The sequence below is a fragment of the Bos indicus x Bos taurus genome, chromosome 4, assembly GCF_003369695.1.
Source record: "Bos indicus x Bos taurus breed Angus x Brahman F1 hybrid chromosome 4, Bos_hybrid_MaternalHap_v2.0, whole genome shotgun sequence".
Taxonomy (NCBI): Eukaryota; Metazoa; Chordata; class Mammalia; order Artiodactyla; family Bovidae; genus Bos; species Bos indicus x Bos taurus.
Genome location: NC_040079.1, coordinates 53,616,525 through 53,639,052, shown reverse-complemented (window position 1 = coordinate 53,639,052; position 22,528 = coordinate 53,616,525).

Sequence of the window (22,528 nt, the reverse complement as noted above, 5' to 3'; positions counted from 1 at the left end):
CATCATGAGAAGCCCTGGGCTGGATGAAACACAAGCTGGAATCAAGATTGCCGGGAGAAATATCAATAACCTCAGATATGCAGATGACACCACCCTTATGGCAGAAATTGAAGAAGAACTGAAGAGCCTCTAGATGAAAGTGAAAGAGGAGAGTGAAAAAGTTGGCTTGAAACTCAACATTCAGAAAACTAAGATCGTGGCATCCGGTCCCATTACTTCACGGCAAATAGATGGGGAAACAATGGAAACAATGAGAGACTTTATTTTGGGGTGCTCCAAAATCACTGCAGATGGTGACTGCAGCCATGAAATTAAAAGACCCTGGCTCCTTGGAAGGAAAGACAACCTAGACAGCATATTAAAAAGCAGAGACATTACTTTGCCAACAAATGTCCATCTACTCAAAAATATGGTTTTTCCAGTGGTCATGTATGGATGTGAGAGTTGGACTGTAAAGAAAGCTGAGTGCCAAAGAATTGATGCTTTTGAACTGTGGTGTTGGAGAAGACTCTTGAGAGTCCGTTGGACTGCAAGAAGATCCAACCAGTCCATCCTAAAGGAAATCAATCCTGAATATTCATTGGAAGGACTGATGCTGAAGCTGAAATGCCAATCCTTTGGCCACCTGATGTGAAGAGCTGACTCATTTGAAAAGACCCTGATGCTGGGAAAGATTGAAGGCAGGAGGAGAAGCGGATGACAGAGGATGAGGTGGTTGGATGGCATCATTGACTCAATGGACATGAATTTGAGTAAACTCCGGGAGTTGGTGATGGACAGGGAAGCCTGGCATGCTGCAGTCCATGGGGTCACAAAAGTCAGACATGACTGAGCAACTGAACTGAACTGACAGAAGTCCAATGTGCAGACAAGGTTGATACCCACCGGACCTGGGATCGTGTTACAGTGCCGATTCTGGTTTCCTAGGTCTGGACTAGGGTCCAGGAATTTTCAAGCATACTTCCAGGTGATATCAATGTTGCTGGTCTGCATATGTTTGAGGAGCTAGAGTATATTATGGATGCTGACGATATAGAATGAACCAAAATCGCAAAATCAAGCAGAGCTGGAGGACAGTGAAGTTACTGACCAGCTATGTGACTTCTGATGTAAACTTCCTGGTATAATTTCTTACTAGCTGTGTGACCCTGGGCTAGTTACTTAAAGGTTTTCCCATCTGATAATGGAAACATAACAGTATTAAACTCATATGTGGTAGTGAAGTGGTAGTGAAGACCAAGCAGCAAACTTCATAAAGACCTTGGCACATACATGTGTTTATTAGTGTTATGATTATGCATTCCGACTCCACTTACAATCTTTATGCCCTTGGTAAGTTACTTAACCTCTCTGAGTTTCAGTTTCCTCAAATATAAAATGGGAACTCATAATATCTATCCTACAAGATTGGCCTTACATAAAAAATGGTATATAAACTTCTTAGCACAGTATCTGACCCATGGACATGGTCAATAAATGGTTATTTATTTATTTATTATAAATGAAACTAAGTTTCATTTGTATTGGAATAAATCATTCTGACCTCCCATAGGTACATTCTCTACTTAGCCATCTGCCAGAACTCAGAACCTCTTCCTGCCCACACCCTCCACAGGCCCTAGGCTGTGGGGACAGATGACAGAAGGTGGAAAGCTCATCTCTTTATTTCAACATGTTACAGTTCAACAGAAGGACTTGTTTTTACCATCCTATTGAGTTTACTTGGGTAGGTTTTGGCAGCAGCAATTATTCTCCTTATTTCTTTACAGATGAAGAAGAAATAGACTTGGCTCTGACATGTCAGATTTTCTCAAGCAAGTCCCACATGGAGGATAAAAGCTCTCAATTCTAAAAAGAGACAGAGAAAATACTCCTGGCTTCATGCTCCTTTAAAGCCTCTCTTTCAAAACACTTTGAAGGCCTACAATGTGCCAGGTGTTGTACTAGTTTCAAACAAACGTTTGAACAAATTGCTACAAGATCACAGGCAGGATTCTGGGGGACAGTGGGAAGCAATCTCTGATGGGTGGAGGTGGGGCCAAAGAGGACATAGTGTTTACCGAAGAGGTGCTATTTTGGTTGGGCAGTGAAGGTCAAAGAGGAATCAGTAAGTGGGAAATAGGGGGAAAGTTGCTTAGGAAGAGGAAATGGCATAGACGGTAGCGAGGAGGTGGGCAACAGCTTGGTATGTTTGAGGAATAGCAGGTGTCCAGAATGGAAGAAGACAGAGCCAAAAAGTTAGCCTGGAGCCAGACTGTAAGTTAGATAAAAGAGTTTGAATTTTATCCTGTTAGCCATGGTAGAATGACCACATAATTCATCATCCAAATGGGTCACTTTTGAGAATAGAAGGGCATGCTAACCAGATGGGATAACACAACACCCAACATAAAACTGAAATTTTCCAAGCTAATGGGGCGATTCAGTCACCCTAGCATTGCCACACCTGTAAGGCCTGACACTGTTCAGATGTGTCTATATTATAGAGGGGAGTCTGATGGCAATGCACATAGGAAAGCAGAGGGGATAACTGGGAACCCAGTGGGGTTGGAGAGGAGAGGCATCTAAGAATGTTTTATTCAGAAATGGAGTGAATCGATTATATGGAGAAAGAATATGTAATGACTCAGTATTTCTAGGCTGGGTAACATGGAGACTAGGGAAGATAAGAAGAGAAGCAGGTTTGGGGAAACCAGTTTGTACAATCTGAGGCATGCTGAGCTGGAGATATTTGCTAAATATTGGTGTCGATGTCAGTGTCGGGCAGGCTGAGTGGAGACTTGGGGCTCCCAGGTGGAGATGGGAGGTATAGGGGGACGAAAGACCAAGTTATTCATGCAGCACTCACAGACAGGACAGACATCATCCTTGACAGCAGAGCATCCATCACAGCTGATCTTTTTAGAGCAGCGCAGGTGGAAGCCAGGACACTGCTTGCTGAAGATCGCTTGGGAATGAGTACTAGAAGGCAACTAGAAACCACTATTTCCAGGAAGTCAACAACCAGCAGGAAAAGGAGTTACAGCCACTTGAAGGAGAGGCAATTTCCCTGCTTTATTTTCCTCATGCTGTTTCCTTCTAAGTCTGGTATAACGTGTGGTTAGAAAATTAGGGGAAAAGCAGTTGAATTCACCCCGTGCCCCTTGGGTCTAAAATTCAGTCAGGAGAGCTGAACTTGAAGTGATTTTCCTTGTCCAAAGTGATGGTAGCTTTAAACCACTATGTTAAAGAGTATACTTTCCAGTCCCAAATCTTGTTGTCTTGGCTTGTATTGGATATAACTTGGTAATGGCCCCATTAGGACATTTTAGTGTATAATGCTTTTGCACATGTGTTGTGAGCCACTATAGATTAGCTATTATAAATAGTGAAAATGTCAATGAAAAGAATTTTATGTAATGAATGCTCATGATTCTGTGTGTAAAGACCAAAGATGGATGAATCAGTGCCCTCAGAGCCTGCAGAAAGCAATGACTTTCCAAAGACAAAGGCCTTGACTAACTTTGGTCTGAAGATATTGCAGGTCACCAAACTTGTCCTTATAGTGGGTCATCTCCAGTGAGAGAGACTTATGGGCTTTTCTATAATATAAAGCTATAAAGAAACCCAGGTAATAGAAAGCTCAGAGAAATAGACTGCCTTGAAAAATGATCAGAGTCTAACTATGAGAAGATGAAGCTATCGAGGGCTGCAATTCTTGCCTTTACATCCTGATGTATGAAGGGATGAGTAAAAATAGTTTGTTGGCATTAAGAAATGCTCCTACAGATAGACCATCCTTGGTATATTGATAACAGCTCTCCATTTTTTATCTTGGTATAATTTCCATATACTTAAAATTCTCATTAAAAATTTTTTTGGTCCTATTCCCCCTTGAGAATTTCTCTACCATTGCTTTTTCCTACTGGCTATGCATATGATGATAACTTTTATTTCTCAAATTTCAAACATTGACACTACCATCCATCAGTCTCAGGTAACTTCTTAGTCATGGGAAACTTAGGTACCTGGTCAATATCCTTTTCCCTGAAGCAGTATCATCATTCAGGAAGATTTCAAAATCCACGTGGACACCCTCTGTCTTAGTCCATGTAAACTGCTAAAACACAATACCATAAACTGAGTGGCTTATAAACCACAGAAATTTGTTTCTCACAGTGCTGAACCTGAGAAGATCTTGAATCAAGGTGCCAGTAGATTTGTTGTTTGGTGAAGGCCTCCTTCCTGGATGGTCATCTTTTTCCTCACATGATGGAAGGGGCTGGGAAAGATTGAGGGCAGGAGGAGAAGGAGGGGTAACAGAGGATGAGATGGTTGGATGTCATCACCGATTCAATGGACATGAGTTGAGCAAACTCTGGGAGATAGTGACAGACAGAGAAGCCTGGCATGCTGCAGTCCATGGGGTTGCAAAGATTCAGACACAGCTTAGCAACTGAACAGGGAGCTCTCTGAGGCCTCTTTTATAAGGGCACTAATCCCGTTCATAAGTGTACCACCTTCATGATCTAATTGCTTTTCAGAGGCCCCACCTCAGAATACCATCACCTTGAGGGTTATTATTTAAACACATGAATTTCGGGAGGATACAAACAAACATAGGGACCATGGTATCCTCTCATCAGCCTGGCCTCAAAAATCCATTATCTGCCACCTTCCTCCACAGCAGTGGCATTTACCTACCTTCCACTCCAGCTCTCCAGTCCCATGATCCTACCCTGAATCTTGTCATTACTTGAAACAATTCCACTATTTCAAAACATGAACCCACCTGCAATGTAGGAGACCTGGGTTCAATCCCTGGGTTGGGAAGATCCCCTGGAGAAGGGCATGGCAACCCACTCCAGTATTCTTGCTTGGAGAATCCCCATGGACAGAGGAGCCTGGTGGGCTACAGTCCATGGGGTCGCAAAGAATCAGACATGACATGAGTGACTAAGCATACACACTGTACTCCACTATTTCAAAACACATACTTGTTTTCCCCATTAAGACTTCACTGGAGCAATGTCAGTGAAAATGGCAGAGTAAGGACCTCCAAAAATTCTTTCCTCCATAAAAACAAGGAGGAAACGGGCAAAAAGTTGTCAGAATCAGCTTTTTCAAAACTCTGAAAATTGATCAAAGATTACAGGAATTCAAGAAGTTTTTATTCAAGAAAAACAGTTGAATCTTACAAAGAAGAGTGGGTTTAATTTGCCCGGTTCCCATTACCCACATCCCCCAGCTCTGTAGCCTTGAAAACCAATAGGCAACAATCACAGTGAAAATTAGCATGCCGACAGCAACGGGACAGTGTAAAATGAAACTAGAGCACCTGCAAAGCCTCTTTCTCACAGAACAGTCATGATTTGACCTGTCTGCTGTTCCCCTGAAATATTCCAATTGCAAGGCAGTCTTTGACTTCTTTTGGAGCTCACCCAATGTGAAAAGCCTTTTCCCTGAGGACTTTTGTTGAAAATACTTAGAAGCAATTATTTAACCTCATGACTACTTCGAGGCAATGGATATATGTTGGCAAACAGTAGGCTAACCTAAAAGCTTAAAAGGAAAGGCTGAGGAATGCCCATAAGGACTTCTAAAAACTCTAACACATTCCTGGGAAACTAGAAAGCTGTGGTCATACATGGGACTGTTGCATATGCTCAGGAAAGACCTGAGAAGGCCCTAAGTTCTCGCTGCTATGCAACCTAATGTTGAAGCTGTGTGTAGGCAGGAAGTGTAAGCTAAGGCAGAGTTGTCAATTGCCTGACTGGATGTTGAAGGCATGCTTCAACATGTATGCAAGGGCCCTCTGCAAAGAAAGAAAGATCCATTGGTTCCCAACATTTAAGGAAATTTCTATCTAATAATTACCTAACCACTAAGCAAACAAACAAAATGATCAGACATGAAGGAATTAATAGGCAATTTAATAATAATATTTGGAAACTTCAATATGATTCAATAATGGATAGAGCAACTAGAGAGAAAACCAAGAACTGTTACAACTCAGTAATAATAAAACAAATAACCCAACTGAAAAATGAGCAAAGAATATTTACAAATATCCAATAAACACATGATGAGATGCTTAACATCATTAGTCATCATGCAAATCAAAACCACAATGAAATATCACTTCATACCCACTAAGATAGCTATCATATAAAAGACAAAAATAAATTTAAAAGAAAACAGACTCATGAGAGGGTAGTGGGGAAGACAGACAATAATGTGTGTTGGCAGGATATAAAGAAACTGGAACCCCCTAGTGATTGCTTATGGAGTGTAAAATTGCACAGCCACTTTAAAAAACAGTTTAATAATTCCTCAAAAACACCCTAAACATAGAGTTATCATAAGACCCAGAAATGCTACTTCTAGACATACCCCTAAGAGATTTGAAAATGTGTCACATGAAAGGGGGTAAACAACATTATTCATAATAGTCAAAAGGTGGAAACAATCCAACTGTCAATTGATTAACAAAACGTGATATATCATACAGAGGAATATTGTGCTGTGCTGTGCTTAGTCACACAGTCGTGTCCAACTCTTTGCCACCTGGTGGACTGCAGCACACCAGGCTTCCCTGTCCTTCACTATCTTCTGGAGTTTGCTCAAACTCATGTCTGTTGATGCCACCTAACCATCTCATCTTCTGTTGTCCCCTTCTTCTCCTGCCCTTGATCTTTCCCAGCATCAGGGTTGTTTTTTTTTTTTTTTCGAATGAGTCAGCTCTTCGCACCAAGTGGCTAAAGTATTGGAGATTCAGAATCAGTCCTTTAAATGAATATTCAGTGTTGATTTCCTTTAGGATTGACTGGTTTGATCGCCTTGCTGTCCAATGTACCCTCAAGAGTCTTCAGAACCACAATTCAAAAGCATCAATTTTTCAGCATTTTGCATTGGATAATAGTTTATTTTTTTGTTTTGTTGTTTTCAAAAAGCAAGGAAGAGACTGGTTCTGCATCAGAGATCTTTGGATTTATTAACACAAAACTATTCCAACTAATTTTCCCCAAAAATATTTCCAAAAGACTAAAATACCTCATCAGGGAATCTCAACATTCTCTGCGTACAAAACGTTGTCTTACTAAGGGAATCTTCTTTCTGGCAGGGCTGTCTCTATGCTCTGCCAGGAGGCATAGACCTCACAAGTGAAGTGTCTTCAGTAAGTGCAGTAACTAAAGAAAAATTAACTGCTGCCTTCACAGTGCTCTTGTGTGATCTATCAGAAGGTATGGTCAGAAAAAAAACAAATACTAGACAACTCTGCAGAGATGACATCATTACTTCTGCTATTGTTGAACTACCCTATGAGAAAACCATTTGAAGTGGATCCACACCAAGCCAGTTTGTATAGGTCAGAGCAAAGATTAATTATTATTGCCAAAATAAATGAATGAAGAGTGCATGCTAACAGTGCTAAATCCAAGATGTAATCTTGCTTGTCTGAGAAGTCCTCATTGAGATGAAAATAGGGCAAACCTTAAAGCACTCTCTCACTGGTAAGTAGCAGGACCCCTGAGGTTGTACAGGTAAAGACAAATGTCACAGATCCCCTATGTCTGCCTGACCTGCACCATCTTCCCCCCAGCTATTTTGACCATAAAAGTACCTGGATTGCTTGGAACTTCCCACTAAACATTAAGCCTACAGAGGCTTTGAAACATAGCTAGAAGGTGGTTGCTGAGGATAAAGGAAACAGGTTTAGTTTTGAATAGGGGACAACCACATTGTACCAAAGCACAACAGAGACTCTACGGAAAGTTGGTAAGAGATTCTCTGATGAACAGATTTGTATGAGGTGGTAGTACAGGGTGTATGTGTGTGTGTGTTTATACATGTGCCTCAGGTAGAAGCGAGTGGGGGAGTTGTAAGGTGAGGTGAGTCAGATGAAGAAAAGGGAACTGGGGTGAAGGAGATGATAAAGAATACCCCTGCAATCTTAGGGAGCCAATCTGACTTCCCAGTGATTCAAGGGACCGTGCCCGTGGCTGACATTATGTCTTCTCTCTCCATGCATGACAACATGAAAGGGAAAGAGACAGTGGAGACAGCAGGAGGGAATCTCTAGAATGGGGACTGCTTGGCCTGAACTTGCTTCATCACTGCCTTTAAACCAGCTGGCAGTGGTGGAAATGAGAAATAACAAGATGAGTTAGCTTCAGTGGATTTAAATAGAAATGGAGCCCTCGGCCCATGAGGATTTATTGCAGTGGGATGTCATCACTCTCCGTGACCAGCAGCAGAACGCTGGGGCAACCTGGCAAGCCTGAGCAGCCAGCCTGATGCAGGGGTCCTCTGCAGAGCATCCTTAATCATCAGCCCTTACTGAGGGACTGCTTGTTTAAGGGTGGTGAAGAACAAGAGAGCCAGATCAGACAAGATGTCTCTTCCAATTTCCCTGAACATCTAATTTTAGGATTGTTATTAGACATGAATATGTCTAGAAAACGATCTCTTGCAAATAACTGGCACCAAGCTGGGATTATTAAAAAAGAGATTTAGGGGACTTCCCTGGTGGTCCAGTGGCTAAGACTCTGTGCTCCCAGTGTGGGAGGCCCAGGTTCACTCTTTGCTGGGACAACTAGAGCCCACATGCTGCAACTAAGTCTCGGTGCAGACACATAAATAAATAAATAAAAATAAATACTAAAAACATTTTTAATAAATAAAAATGAGATTGGGGAAAGAACTGGGTATAGCTAAGCTCTTTACGAGAACCAGTTCTGGGCAACCAGACATAACTTGATAGAAGGCTCATTTATAATACAAATCTCCCTACCACGAATAATCTTATTTCTTTTTTAAATAAAGTTTTTTAGTGCCTTTTCACCTTAGTGTTTTTCAAATAATCTTAAAGGAATAAGTCAAATCACCTAAAAATCTACCACTCAGAGGCAACAATTGTTATCATTTCAACACATTTATTTCCAGTCTTCCTTCCATTAATTTTTCTTTATGTAGTTGCTATCTGGATGTCTAGATTAGTGGCGCTTCTTTTTCTTTTTTTGTTTGCAAGGATGGAAGATTTGCTAAAGTTACCTGAGGTATTAATAATTAAATAATGGAAGTTTATTATAAAAAATGGAGGTCTGCCATCATGAAATCCGAGAGAAAGAACGGACAGGTCCCATGGTGTCTAGAATGTAGTTTTGAAACTTCAGGTCATTCAGGGCCCAGCATAGCCTAATTAGCAACTAAGGTCCTTGGTCCCCTTTCATTTATTTAACCCTCTATGCTGGTGGCAGACCTGCAAAGGTGTCTCCTGTTCTATGCTCTCCTCTAGAACCTTGAAGTCAAAGTTGCTCAGTCGTGAACAACTCTTTGCGACCCCATGGCCTGTAGCCTGCCACCAGGCTCCTCTCTCCTCTGTGGAATTCTCCAGGCCAGAATACTGGAGTGGGTAGCCATTCCCTTCCTCAGCTGGTCTTCCCAACCCAGGGATTGAACCCAGGTTTCCCACATTGCAGGCAGATTCTTTACCATCTGAGCCACCAGGAAAGCCTAACCATTCCTCCAACAAGAAGTGAAGTCTATGATCATCTCTTTGAAAGTAAGATGACTTTTATGACTGCCTTTACCTTAAGCCTGGTAAAAGTGACACTCCTTGACTTCCAGGTCTAGGTCATAAAAATACCATGTGCTTATAAAAAAGAAAACTATGTTCTTCAGGGGCTTCCCTGGTGGCTCAGATGGTAAAGAATTTGCCTGCAATGTGGGAGACCTGGGTTTGATCCCTGGGTTGGGAAAATCCCCTGGAAAAGGGAACACCTACCCACTCTAGTATTCTGGCCTGGAGAATTCGATGGACAGAGGAGCCTGTCAGACCACAGAACGTGGTATCACAAAGAGTCGGACATGACCGAGTGACTTTCACTTTCATGTTCTTCAACCCTGTCCCGATGAAACCCAGTCACCATGCTGTGTGTGAGGAAGTCCATGGAGAGGTTCATAGCTAGTGATGGGCCTGCACATGCCAGCTGTGAGTGAGCCATCTTGAAGAGGGATCCTCTATCCAATCCTCCACTAACTTCCCGAGCAGGCTCTTCTCATGGAACAGACACCAGTTGTCCCCACTAAGCTCTGCCTACCAATTATAGATTTGTGAGCAACGTTACTTTTTATTGCTGTTTTAAGGCACTACACAGAAGAACTATACAAAAAAGATCTTCACGACCAGATAATCACGATGGTGTGGTCACTCACATTCACCTAGAGCCAGACATCCTGGAATGTGAAGTCAGTGGGCCTTAAGAAGCATCACTATGAACAAAGCTAGTTGAGGTGATGGAATTCCAGTTGAGCTATTTCAAACCCTAAAAGATGATGCTGTGAAAGTGCTGCACTCAATATGCCAGCAAATTTGGAAAACTCAGCAGTGGCCACAGGACTGGAAAAGGTCAGTTTTCATTCCAATCTCAAAGAAAGGCAATGCCAAAGAATGCTCAAACTACCATACAATTGCATTCATCTCATACGCTAGTAAAGTAATGCTCAAAATTCTCCAAGCCAGGCTTCAGCAATACGTGAACCGAGAACTTCCAGATGTTCAAGATGGTTTTAGAAAAGGCAGAGGAACCAGAGATCATCAAATTGCCAACACCTTCTGGATCATGGAAAAAGCAAGAGAGTTCCAGAAAACATCTATTTCTGCTTTATTGAGTATGCCAAAGCCTTTGACTGTGTGGATCACAATAAACTGTGGAAAATTCTGAAAGAGATGGAAATACCAGACCACCTGAAATCTGTTTCCAGGTCAGGAAGCAACAGTTGGAACTGGACATGGAACAACAGACTGGTTCCAAATAGGAAAAGGGATACGTCAAGGCTGTATATTGTCACCCTGCTTATTTAACTTATATACAGAGTACATCATGAGAAATGCTAGGCTGGAAGAAGCACAAGCTGGAATCAAGATTGCCGGGAGAAATATCAATAACCTCAGATATGCAGATGACACCACCCTTATGGCAGAAAGTGAAGAACTAAAGAGCCTGTTGATGAAAGTGAAAGAGGAGAGTGAAAAAGTTGGCTTAAAGCTCAACATTCAGAAAACTAAGATCATGGCATCTGGTCCCATAATTTCATGGCAAATAGATGGGGAAACAGTAGAAATGGTGGCTGGCTTTATTTTGGGAGGCTCCAAAATCACTGCAGATGGTGACTGCATCCATGAAATTAAAAAACGCTTACTCCTTGGAAGGAAAGTTATGACCAACCCAGACAGCATATTAAAAAGCAGAGACATTACTTTGCCAACAAAGGTCTATCTAGTCAAGGCTATGGTTTTTCCAGTAGTCATATATGGATGTGAGAGTTCAACTATAAAGAAAGCTGAGCACCAAAGAATTGATGCTTTTGAACTGTGGTGTTAAAGAAGACTATTGAGAGATCTTTAGACTGCAAGAAGATCCAACCAGTCCATCCTAAAGGAGATCAGTCCTGAGTGTTCATTGGAAAGACTGATGTTGAAGCTGAAACTCCAATACTTTGGTCACCTGATGCGAAGAGCTGACTCATTAGAAAAGGCCCTGATGCTGGGAAAGATTGAAGGTGGGAGGAGAAGGGAACGACAGAGGATGAGATGGTTGGATGGCATCACCAACTCAATGAACATACATTTGAGTAAACTCCGGGAGTTGGTGATGGACAGCCTGGCATGCTGCGGTCCATGGGGTCTCAAAGAGTTGGACAGGACTGAGTAACTGAACTGAACTGAACTGAAGGCACTACATTTGGGGATGGCTTGTTAATACTGCAAGAGAAAACTGGTACACTGTTTCAGTCAGCATCATGATGGAGATCCTACTCATCTTCACCTCTCCTCTGCCTCCAAGTGCTTTTCTGTCCCCAAGCTTCAGGTTCAGCCTGTGCCAAGGAAAGCTCTGCATGGTTTCAGTGAATCACTGTCTACCCTGCTGATCATCCTGTAAATAAATTGGCTTTCCTTGGTCAGGTTTCTGCCCCTGGGCCAGCTGGAAAGGTCACTGGCTAAAAGACCCTTAGAAGGGAACTGTAGGAATGCCTGGCATTTAAGGCCTCTAATAGACAGTTTTGTTGTTGTTGTTTAGTCAATGAGTTGTGTCCAGTCTTTTGTGACCCCATAGATTCTAGCCTGCCAGGTTCCTCTGTCCATGGGATTCTCCAGGCAAGAACACTGGGATGGGTGGCCATTCTCTTCTCCAGGGGATCTTCCCAACCCAGGGATTGAACCCATGTCTCCTGTGTTGGCAGGCAGATTCTTTACTACCTCTTCACCTGGAAAGCCAGATCACTTCATAGATACATCATAATCTACTGAATCATTACTTCGTTGAACATTTAAGCTATTTGTAGAAACTTTCTTTTCTTCCTTTTTTCCTTCCTTATTTCTTTGCTTTTTTAAGTAATGATGTAACAAACATCTTTTGTTATAAAGCTTTGTTTCTCTAAGAAAAATGTTTCCCTAAAAATGGAATTACATGGATGAAATGTTTCAAGTCTCTTGAAGTGTACTGCTAAAAGATGCCCAGGAAGTCCATGTCACTTATCTTAATGATGGGATGCAATATAGTTTTATATATATATATATATATATATATATATATATCACATCCTAACTAGCAGTGAATTGTTAAATTGTTGAAAAATCATTGTTATTTTGATGGTTTGAAAATGGTAAAGTCTTGCTTCAACCTGCATTTCTTTCATTTATGAAGTTGAATATTTCTTCTTTTTTCCCAACTATTACTTTATTTATATTACTATGCTTAAGCTGGGCTTCCTTGGTGGCTCAGCTGGTAAAGAATCCGCCTGCAATGCAGGAGACCTGGGTTTGATCCCTGGACTGGGAAGATTCCCTAGGGATAAGAAAGGCTACCCATTCCAGTATTCTGGCCTGGAGAATTCCATGGACTACAGTCCATGGGGTTGAAAAGAGTCAGACTCAACTGAGAGACTTTCACTTTCACTTTCATGCTTAAGTTACACAGAAAAGACTAACACTGAACCTTCAGCACTGGTCACAAATTCAGATCTCTTCTTTGAACTTAGCAAATCAAGTGAAATAACTGGATTAAAAAAAAAAAAAAGTTTTAAAATGAAGCCCAGAAAAATTTAAAAACCATGCTCTTGACACATTTTCCTTTCAAAATGTGCATAAAACACTTTTTCACTCTAATAGCCCAGATTTTTTTCCTCACATAGCCCACCATGTAGCTGCAGGTAGACTATTCTGCCCCAAGATATAAACATAGGGGGAAAAAATAACAGCAGCTGCATAATATTGTCTCTACACACTGCTGTTGGATGGAAAATAGAAAATTTTTAAAAAGAGAGAAAGGTTCCATCATAGATTGTCATAACCTCTCATTCCACAGTTCATGACTCTGACTCTGAGGCTAAGGTGACAATGTATGTAAGTTGAGTCTTGTTTCCAGTGAAAGAGACCTGGGAAAAGATGGATTTATCTCTTTTTCTTCAAGAGTTATCAGATGGTTCATGCTCCTCCTCAAAGCCCTCACTTTCTCGAACTAGAGCACTTTTCAGGGTCACATGGCCTTCCTTATAAAATTGGCTGTCTTCAGTGGCAAACTCATAGATCCATCCCAGTTTGCTATTGCAGTTTTTGCAGCTCACATTTTGAACCAAGTGATGACTAGAGAGCATGACCCAGTCTTGAAATTCACAGGTTGACTGCCTTGTTATAAAGAAATGCTCTGCATCACAATACTGTGAAGTAATTATCCTCCAAGTAAAATAAAGAAAGAAATTTTTCTTTTGAAAAGAACTATTCTGCTAGTGGTGCCTGTGAATTGCATGGAGATGAATTCTGAGCAGTTGGTCAGGATCATATCAGTTTGCAAAGGAAAACAGACGGGTACCACTGATATCAAGGAAAATCCTGCCCATTTTTATAGTTGAAGCTCTAAATACCCCAAGTGGCTGTGAGATCATGACTGCCAATGACTCTTCGCTCCTCAACTGGGATAAAGCCTTGAACATTTTTTCAAATGTGTCTGTACCATTTCTATTTTCTTTTTCATGATTTGTCAGTATATACATGGAAGTTCTTCATGGCTTAGAAATGTGAATATAAGAGGAAGTTTCACTGTAAAGAATCTGCCTGCAATATGGGAGACCTGGGTTTGATCCGTGGGTCAGGAAGATCCTCTAGATAAAGGGAATGGCTACCCACTCCAATATTCTTGCCTGGAGAATCCCATGGACAGAGGAGCCTGGTGGGCTACAGTGCATAGAGTTGAAAAGTCTTCCCCACACCCTACTGCAGGTTCCTCTGTATTTCCCCAGAGGATTCTTCAAAGGCATTTTTCTATGATTAGCATTAACAACCAAATCACTCACTACTTCTTTTAACCCTGAAAAAATACCATTATTTCTCTAAATCTTAATGATTTTTTAAGGCTCTGTGCTCTCCACTCATGTGATGGTTAATTTTATGTGTCAACTTGACTGAACTAAGGAATGCCCAGATAGCTGGTAAAATATTATTTCTGGAAGAAATTAGCATTTGAATCAGGAGACTGTATAAAGAAGAGATTAGCATTTGAATCAGTAGACTGTGTAAAGAAGATTGCCCTCACCAAGGCAGGTGGGTGTCACCAAATCCGTTGAGGAACTGAATAAGACAAAAAGCTGGAGGAAGGGGGAAATCACTTTCTTTCCTTGGGCTGGGACATCCATCTCTTCCCTCCCTTAGACATCCAGGGCTCCTGGCTCTGTAGCCTTTGGATTCAGACTAAATTACCCCACCAGCTTTCCTGGTTCTCAGTCTGTAGACAGCAGATCAGACTGTGAAATTTCTCAACCTCCTTATTCACACGAGCAAATTTCTATAATCCGTCTCCTCTTACATGTGCATATGTACATGCTAAGTCACTTCAGTTGTGTCTGACTCTTTGCGACCCCGTGGACTATAGCCCGCCAGGCTCCTCTGTCTATGGGATTCTCCAGGCAAGAATACTGGAGTGGGTTACCATTTCCTTCTCCAGGGGATCTTCCCGACCCAGGGATCGAACCCACACCTCCTGCATTGGCAGGCGGGTTCTTTGCCACTAGCACCAAAGAAGCCCCTCCTCTTATGTGTATCTCTATATATCCTACTGGTTTTGTTTCTCCATAGAACCCTGACTAGTACAATCCAGTACCACCAGGATATCAACTCCCTACAGGCCCCAAGCATTACACTGTCAGGTCAAACTGCAAAGCAAAATCTTGGTAGAAAATTTGGTTACATAGGTTATATCCCCTATGTTATTATCAAAGGCTGGTGTTTTCGAATGACAATACACCTTCTAGAAAAGAGAGTGTCCCTGAAGGCAAGATTATTTAATATTTAAGGAAACTGGATTTTTCATTTTAAAAAATGGCGAAAAGCCGGTCAGTGGAGCGATAAGGAAGCAGGGGAACACCCTCTGCACCATTGCCCATCCATCCAGCAGATCACAACCGGGAACATGAACACCATCAGGTGGGGCGGGTGTTTCCAGGGACCTCAGCCATGACTGACAGTACCCGCGACTTCACGGGCGTAATTCGTAGTAACCCACCATGTCTTCTGTGTGAAACCTAGTGACGGATGTAAATCCTACCGCAGTCACGACCCACTCCAGGGGATCTGAGGGTGACAGTTGGTTCTAGGGCCTGGGGGAACCTGACACATTGGATATCTGTTGCAAAGAGAATAAGTGACTACACAGGGAAAGCCAGCTTGAAGGGAGTCCCCTGTTCATAGTTTTCAGAGACATATGTTGACTGGCATTCACTGCTCATTAGCCCAGATATCTCTGAGAGATTCTGCCTAAACTACTATAAATCTCTTATTTGAGCAGCTTGGAGATGGCCATGTATATTCATGGGGAGAAAGAATAAGCTGGTGTGTTTTTCTGAAAGGAGAGATCAGCAAAAGTCAGCTCCATGTCCCCTAGAGCACAGCTAACGAGCATGCCTCACACACGTACCCCTTCTGAGCCCTTGGCAGACATCAGTAATCAATGATTGTAGATGATCACTGCCAAGACTGGTCTCTGAATCTATTTCAGGGCAGGGAGCCACTACCTGCCCTTCAGCTTTAATTCTCCTAAAGGAACTTTGCCATCTCTGGCCTAGTTTCCCCAATTCACTAGGGACAGCATACTAAGTATTTTTAGCTATATTTCCTGCTTTTCTGCCAGGAGCCTCAGATTCCAGCTCCCCTTTCTCAAGGCACCCTTTATGCCCTTCACTCCTCTTTGTGACTCTCCACGTCACAACTTACCCACAAGGCGCTGGCAGAGTTAGGGAAGACTTTCAGTGTATTTAACAACTGGTTCAGCTCAGGTGCTCATCAACCAGAATGGCTCCCTGCCCATAAACAACCAGGAAGACAGCCCTACCGTGGTGCCAGTTACCTTGGAGAAGCATGGCAGGCAGCCAGAGCACTGGTGTTTTCAGGCAGCATTTAAAAGAGATGCTGACTTGTACATTCAATAAAAACAGAACTGTCTGGAAATTCCAAGCAACTTGAATTACTGTGACTGCCCAGTCCAGATTTATGGTCTTCATGCTGATGGCCCTAGTATATTCCTTGTCCTTCTGAAGGGTATGCGTAAAGTTGTCCTTTCTGGGATCTTTAGCATGACTGGGTTATCACCCCCCACCACACACACACACACACACACACACACACACACACACCCCAGTCCTCTGGAATTCTCCACAGCTAAGGGTTTTTTCTCTTTGGCCCATTTTTCATACTGAAACATACCCAGAAAATGAGCTGTTATTTGGAAGTTTATGCATTTCCCTCTCAGCTGCTGCTGCTGCTAAGTCACTTCAGTCATATCCGACTTTGTGCGACCCCATAGACGGCAGCCCACCAGGCTCCCCCACCCCTGGGATTCTCCAGGCAAGAACACTGGAGTGGGTTGCCATTTCCTTCTCCAATGCATGAAAGTGAAAAGTGAAAGGGAAGTCGCTCAGTTGTGTCTGACTCTTAGCAACCCATGGACCGCAGCCTACCAGACTCCTCCATCCATGGGATTTTCCAGGCAAGAGTACTGGAGTGGGGCGCCATTGCCTTCTCCTTCCCTCTCAGCACTAGGGTACAAAAACACTGTCCTTTATCGGTTGAAAAAAACAGCAATAAAAGAAGAAGCTCCACTGAGCAAGTGAATGATTATATCCTCTTTGAATGAAATGTGTCTTAGAACTGTTTCCCAAAGGATTCCTTGGATCCTTTGCTGCACTTAGTTCCCTGGTTTGTTTGTTAAAACACTGCTTACAGGCCACTACCCTAGACCCACTGAATGGGAACCTACAGACAGGACGGCCTGCATGTTACCTATTTAACTAAACTTTGCAAACCTGGGGCTTAGAGATTTTTAATCATTCTGCCCAAAAACTTAGCCTTCTCTTGAACTGATTTCTTAACAATAAAGTCTTAAAAACTCAGAACATTAGCCTTTCTTTGTCACCATCACAGTAGAAGTTAATCACAGATAAAACAAGGTATCAGACATAGAAACAAACTCTAGCTTGTGTGTCACTGAACACAAGGCAATTGCAGGTTATGGCCTTGGAGGGCAAATTAACCATTTGTTTTTGTGTCATGAAATTTAGTCAATACGGATTATTCTTATGGACAGAGGGAAAAGCAAGGATAGGTTATCCTACAGAAGAAGAGATCATCCAGAACATTTTACACCTAGCTCTGAAAGGTTCTCAGAAACTCAGTGTGTCTTAAGCAACTTTATTTCACTTGGTCCCTGGCCTTGGAACTTCTTCAGAGTCCTTTACACACTCCACAGACAAGAAGAGGCCCTGGTGTCATGGATTAACCAGTCCTGGTCAACTCTGGATTGTCTCTGTTAACAGTGAGTGTATGTGTCCCTATATCTATTAGAAATAGAATGCTTTCTTTTTAGGTATCAGGATTAAAATGCCAGGGGCTCCTCTGGTGGCTCAGACAGTAAAGAATCTGCCTATAACTCAAGAGACCCAGATTTGATCCCTGGGTTGTGTAGATCCCCTGAAGGAGGGTAAGGCAATCCACTCCAGTCTTCTTGCCTGGAGAATCCTTTGGACAGAGGAGCCTGGTGGGTTACAGACCAGGGGTCGCACAGAGTCTGACATGACTGAAATGACTTAGTGCAACACAGAATTAAAATGCCAGTCCCTAGATGGTCTTCAATTGAGATCAAAAATATAACCCAGATTAAAATATGTGTCCTATCGTTTTATTTGGGGAAATAAGCTAGTAAGGTTAGAAGACCTTGGACTTTGGACTCAGAAAAACTGACTTCAAATTTAGACTTTGCTGGTTAACAACTCAGGACCTTGATCAAGTGACTTGTCTTCTGAGTTTCAGATTTTTCCCATTTTAAATTGGCACAATACTTCCAACTTCATAGAATTAATAAGGAGATTTAATGCAGTAATAGATATGAAAGCACCAAATGCAGTTCCTGGCACACCGTATACACTCAATAAATGTTAGTATCCTTCCACTTAAGAAGCTGGGTAAATTTCCAAAGCTTAGATTATCTCTGCTAGCCAAAGGAAGTTAATCATTGACTGACAAAACCAGGTCACAAAAGATCTAGGAAATAATAACAAGGTTGTCCTTCAGCTCAGTGTTTCTTTTTTTTTTTTTTTTTTAGCTCAGTGTTTCTAAGCAGACTTTGGAATCTTATGGACAACTACATTTTTTGGATGTTAAAAGCACCAGTTTAACTCCAAAGGATAGGAAGAATAGTATCTCAGAGGAAAGAACATTGGCAACAATACGCACATTCACACATTGATATCAAATGCACACACACCACATTTATCTTTTTTTTCTCATTGATGGAAAGACCCAATTGGAATTGGTTCTTGGGGAACCCACTGTTCTAGAAGCAACACAAAATCTGTCTTCTCAGGCCACAGAACTCCATTAATCAGCATCTCACTCCAGAAACCGTCCTTGGGACCCAGCAACAGAGGTGCCACAAATCCCTGGCAAGCCTTTCCAGTGTATGACCCGCCCTGTGGTCAAGCCTCCCCATGGAACGGGCATGGCCACAGCCACTAATTCCAACAGCCTTTGCCAAATTCCTCGGGACATGAGTAGAAAAAGGTATTCTTTCCATTTCACATATGAAAAAAATCAAGCAAACACAAAACTATAAATAAAAGGTTAAATAATTTTCTAATTCACATTGAATCAGTGGTGAAAACAGGATACAAAATCATATTTTAAAGCTGGAACTGATATACAAAGATTTGAGAGCAACCCAGCAGTTACCTCTCCTCTATTCTGCAGGCACACAAATAGAATAAGTAGGGCAACTGAACCTGCCAGCACCAGTCTGGACAGCAAAAATGATGCTAATGCTTTTTTCATTTCCAAGATTATGTGTACTCTATAAGCCAGTTATTTAAAGAAAAGTTTACATGTGTTTTTTTAAGATATAAACATGAATATTTCTTTAGATAATATAGCAAATGTTTAAAATCTGATAAATCTCAAATATCACAAATCTAAAAAAAAAATTTTGATTGTCAATTAAATGTTTGACATACTTCTATACTTTTTTAATTTAAGGGATTTGGGCATTATTGATGTCAGTAATGTTGCATTTAAATTAAGGAGTTTCAGGATCCACTGAGTATTGAAGTGGGGGGATGAGAGTAAATCATCTACAGAGGAAGAAAACAGGCCCAGAGAGGCAAAGTGACTTGACCTCCAGAAGTCAGATTCTGGTCCTCATTCTGCTAAAGGCTCTGGGAGACGGCAGCAAGTTTCTCAGCTTTTCTGTTTCAGTCTAATGCCTCTAACACTGTGCTTCATATTCTAAAGGCTGCGATCATCAACATGTTTGCCCAAATACAAAGTAAAATGCTTTGGATTTATATGGAGAAAGCTTTCATCATGAGTTAAAGCATTACTATTGACAAATAGTTATAGACCATTTGGGAGTAACAATGTTTTCTGCTGCTGGTGTCTGTCCTTCAAGAGCTAGGTGAGCACTGCAGATAGAGATGAAAGACAAGTATTTTTTTTTTTTTTTCTTTTTTTGTGGAAAGAATTCACTGGTGTGTTTTTTCTATTTATTTTTAAAAAATTTTCTTACAATGTTGTGTTGGTTTCTGCCATACAACAACACAAAGAGAGACAAGTTTTATGGGTTAAAAGTATCTCTCCCACAGACTTGTGGTTGCCAAGAGGTCGGGGGGCAGGGGAAGGGAGGGAAGGACTAGGAGTTTGGGATTAGCATATACAATTATTTACAGGATGGATAGACAACAAGGTCCAACTGCATAACATAAGGAACTATATTCAATATCCTATGATAAACCATAATGAAAAAGAATATATATGCATAACTGAATCATTTTGCTGTACAGTGTAAATTAACACAACATTGCAAATCAACCATACTTCAATAAATTTTTTTGAAAAGATGTCTCTCCGTACTCAGCACGTGCCAGGGCCTGAAATTCCCACCACTTGTCTCTTCTTTGGGTTAGGATGGTGCTTTCATTCCTTTGCTCATCCACGCACTTACCTGACAGTTACTAACTGAACCCCTGGGTGGCCAGGCGCTGGGTGTCCAGTGGTGCAGTGCCCTCACAATATTTGTCATCTCCTGGAGCAGATAGACATTAGACGGTTATGAAATTGTTGTATCTGGTAGCAAGATGTAAGAAGGAAAGAGCAAAGCCAGGGCTCAGTTAGGGAGGCTGAGGTTGAAGGGTGGGAAGGAGTTAACAGCTGAGTGGAGAGGGACAACTCCTCTAGGCAGCACTGGCCACAGCTTCGGGCCACGGTCCAGGGTAATCAAGAGCTTGGTGAGCTTTAGGAATTGTCCTTGAGGCTGAAGCGAAGCATGTGAGAGGGATAGTTGTAGGAACTAAACTGGAGACTTTACCAGGGTCTAATAGCTCCAAAAAATAACTTTACAACTAAAGAACATCGCCTTGAGTACAAAGACACTGGATAACTTGGTGAGAACAGGCGTAGCAGGTTGGCCAGCCTCAGTGGGGGCATGACAAAGGACAGTCAGAGTTGATGCAGGAGAAGGAAGAACGGTCTGAAGGGGACACTGGAGTAGGAGCTCTATCCCACCCCATGGGCAGACACATTGGGTAGCTGTGGGTACCACACGGGATGGGAAGACTGGCGGGTGTCAGACCTTATCCAATGTCATGACTGAGTCACCGCCTGGACTGAGGTCTAAGGCTGCTTCATCAACCATATGCATCCATTGGTCTGGCTTTGGAGCTGATTACAGTCATGGCATCGTGGGACTGGAGGGGCCAGGATGAGAGTCGAGTTCAAGTTGTTCATTTTACAGGTTATAATTATAGGGCTCAATTCAGTTGAAGTGAAGCTCCCAACTGGTGGTGAAATCGAGGTCAGTTTCCGACTCTCATGTACCCTGCTGTACCCACTCTCCATGTGGTGGATCATGAGCTTCTCTATGGAATCAGAATTAGTTGTCACGGGAATTGAGTCAGATACAGTCAGACAGTAGGTGCTCAAGAAATACAGGTTGAAGTAAATTACTTCCCTGTATTAGATTTTCCTTTGATTTCTTTTCAAATTCATATAGATGAAACACTAAAAAAGATTAACTATAGTCCTATACTCACATGAACTTGTGATTCATCAATATCCTTCCAAAGAATCGCTGTTTTGCCAGCTAAAACTAGCATTTGGGACTTTCCTAGATATCCATTGTGGTTAAGAATCCCCCTTGCAATGCAGGGGATACTGGTTCAATCCCTGGTCCCAGAAGATCCCACATGCCACAGAGCAACTAAGCCCTGTGTACCAACTACTGAGCCAGTGCTCTAGAGCCCTCAAACCACAACTGCTGAACTCACATGCGGCAGCTACTGAAACCCGTACAGCTAGAGTTGGCGTTCTGCAGCAAGAGAAGCCACCAGGGAAACTGATGGCAACGAAGAGTAGCTTTCACTCACCGCAACCAAGGAAAGCCCCAGCACAGCAGAGAAGACCCATCACAGCCCCAAAATAAAATAAGCAAATAAATATATTTTTTTAAAACTAATACTTGGAATAAAGAATATTTAGGGAAATGAAATACTTGAAATGCATCATTATACTCATCAAAGAAATTGAGTAGAATCTGAAATAGGCTTCTTTTTAGTTAAACTAAATGTATTGAAATCCATAGTCTGTTCGTAAACAGGGGGAGAGAAAAGTTAGAGGTAGGTGAAGGAGTGAATAATAGATTATTTCACTTCCAGGAGAGATTGTGTTGAAGAAAAACCTAAAATCAGAATTTTTAAACATCCAAATAAAGGACACGATAGTTAACAATTGGATGGTAGGAATTAGTAAAATTTTGGCTCTGAATGTGTTTTTTAAGAAGCATAAAGAACACCAGAAGGAGATCACATAAAAGGCATTTCCCCGGGAATATATTATTCTGCTGTGCGTGTATGTGTTGTGTGCATGTGAGCTTCTGACACATGAGCAAGTGCTGTTTCCATGGCAACCGGGGTCCGGGAGGAAGGATTCCTTGCCATGAAGCAATCTTTTTAAATA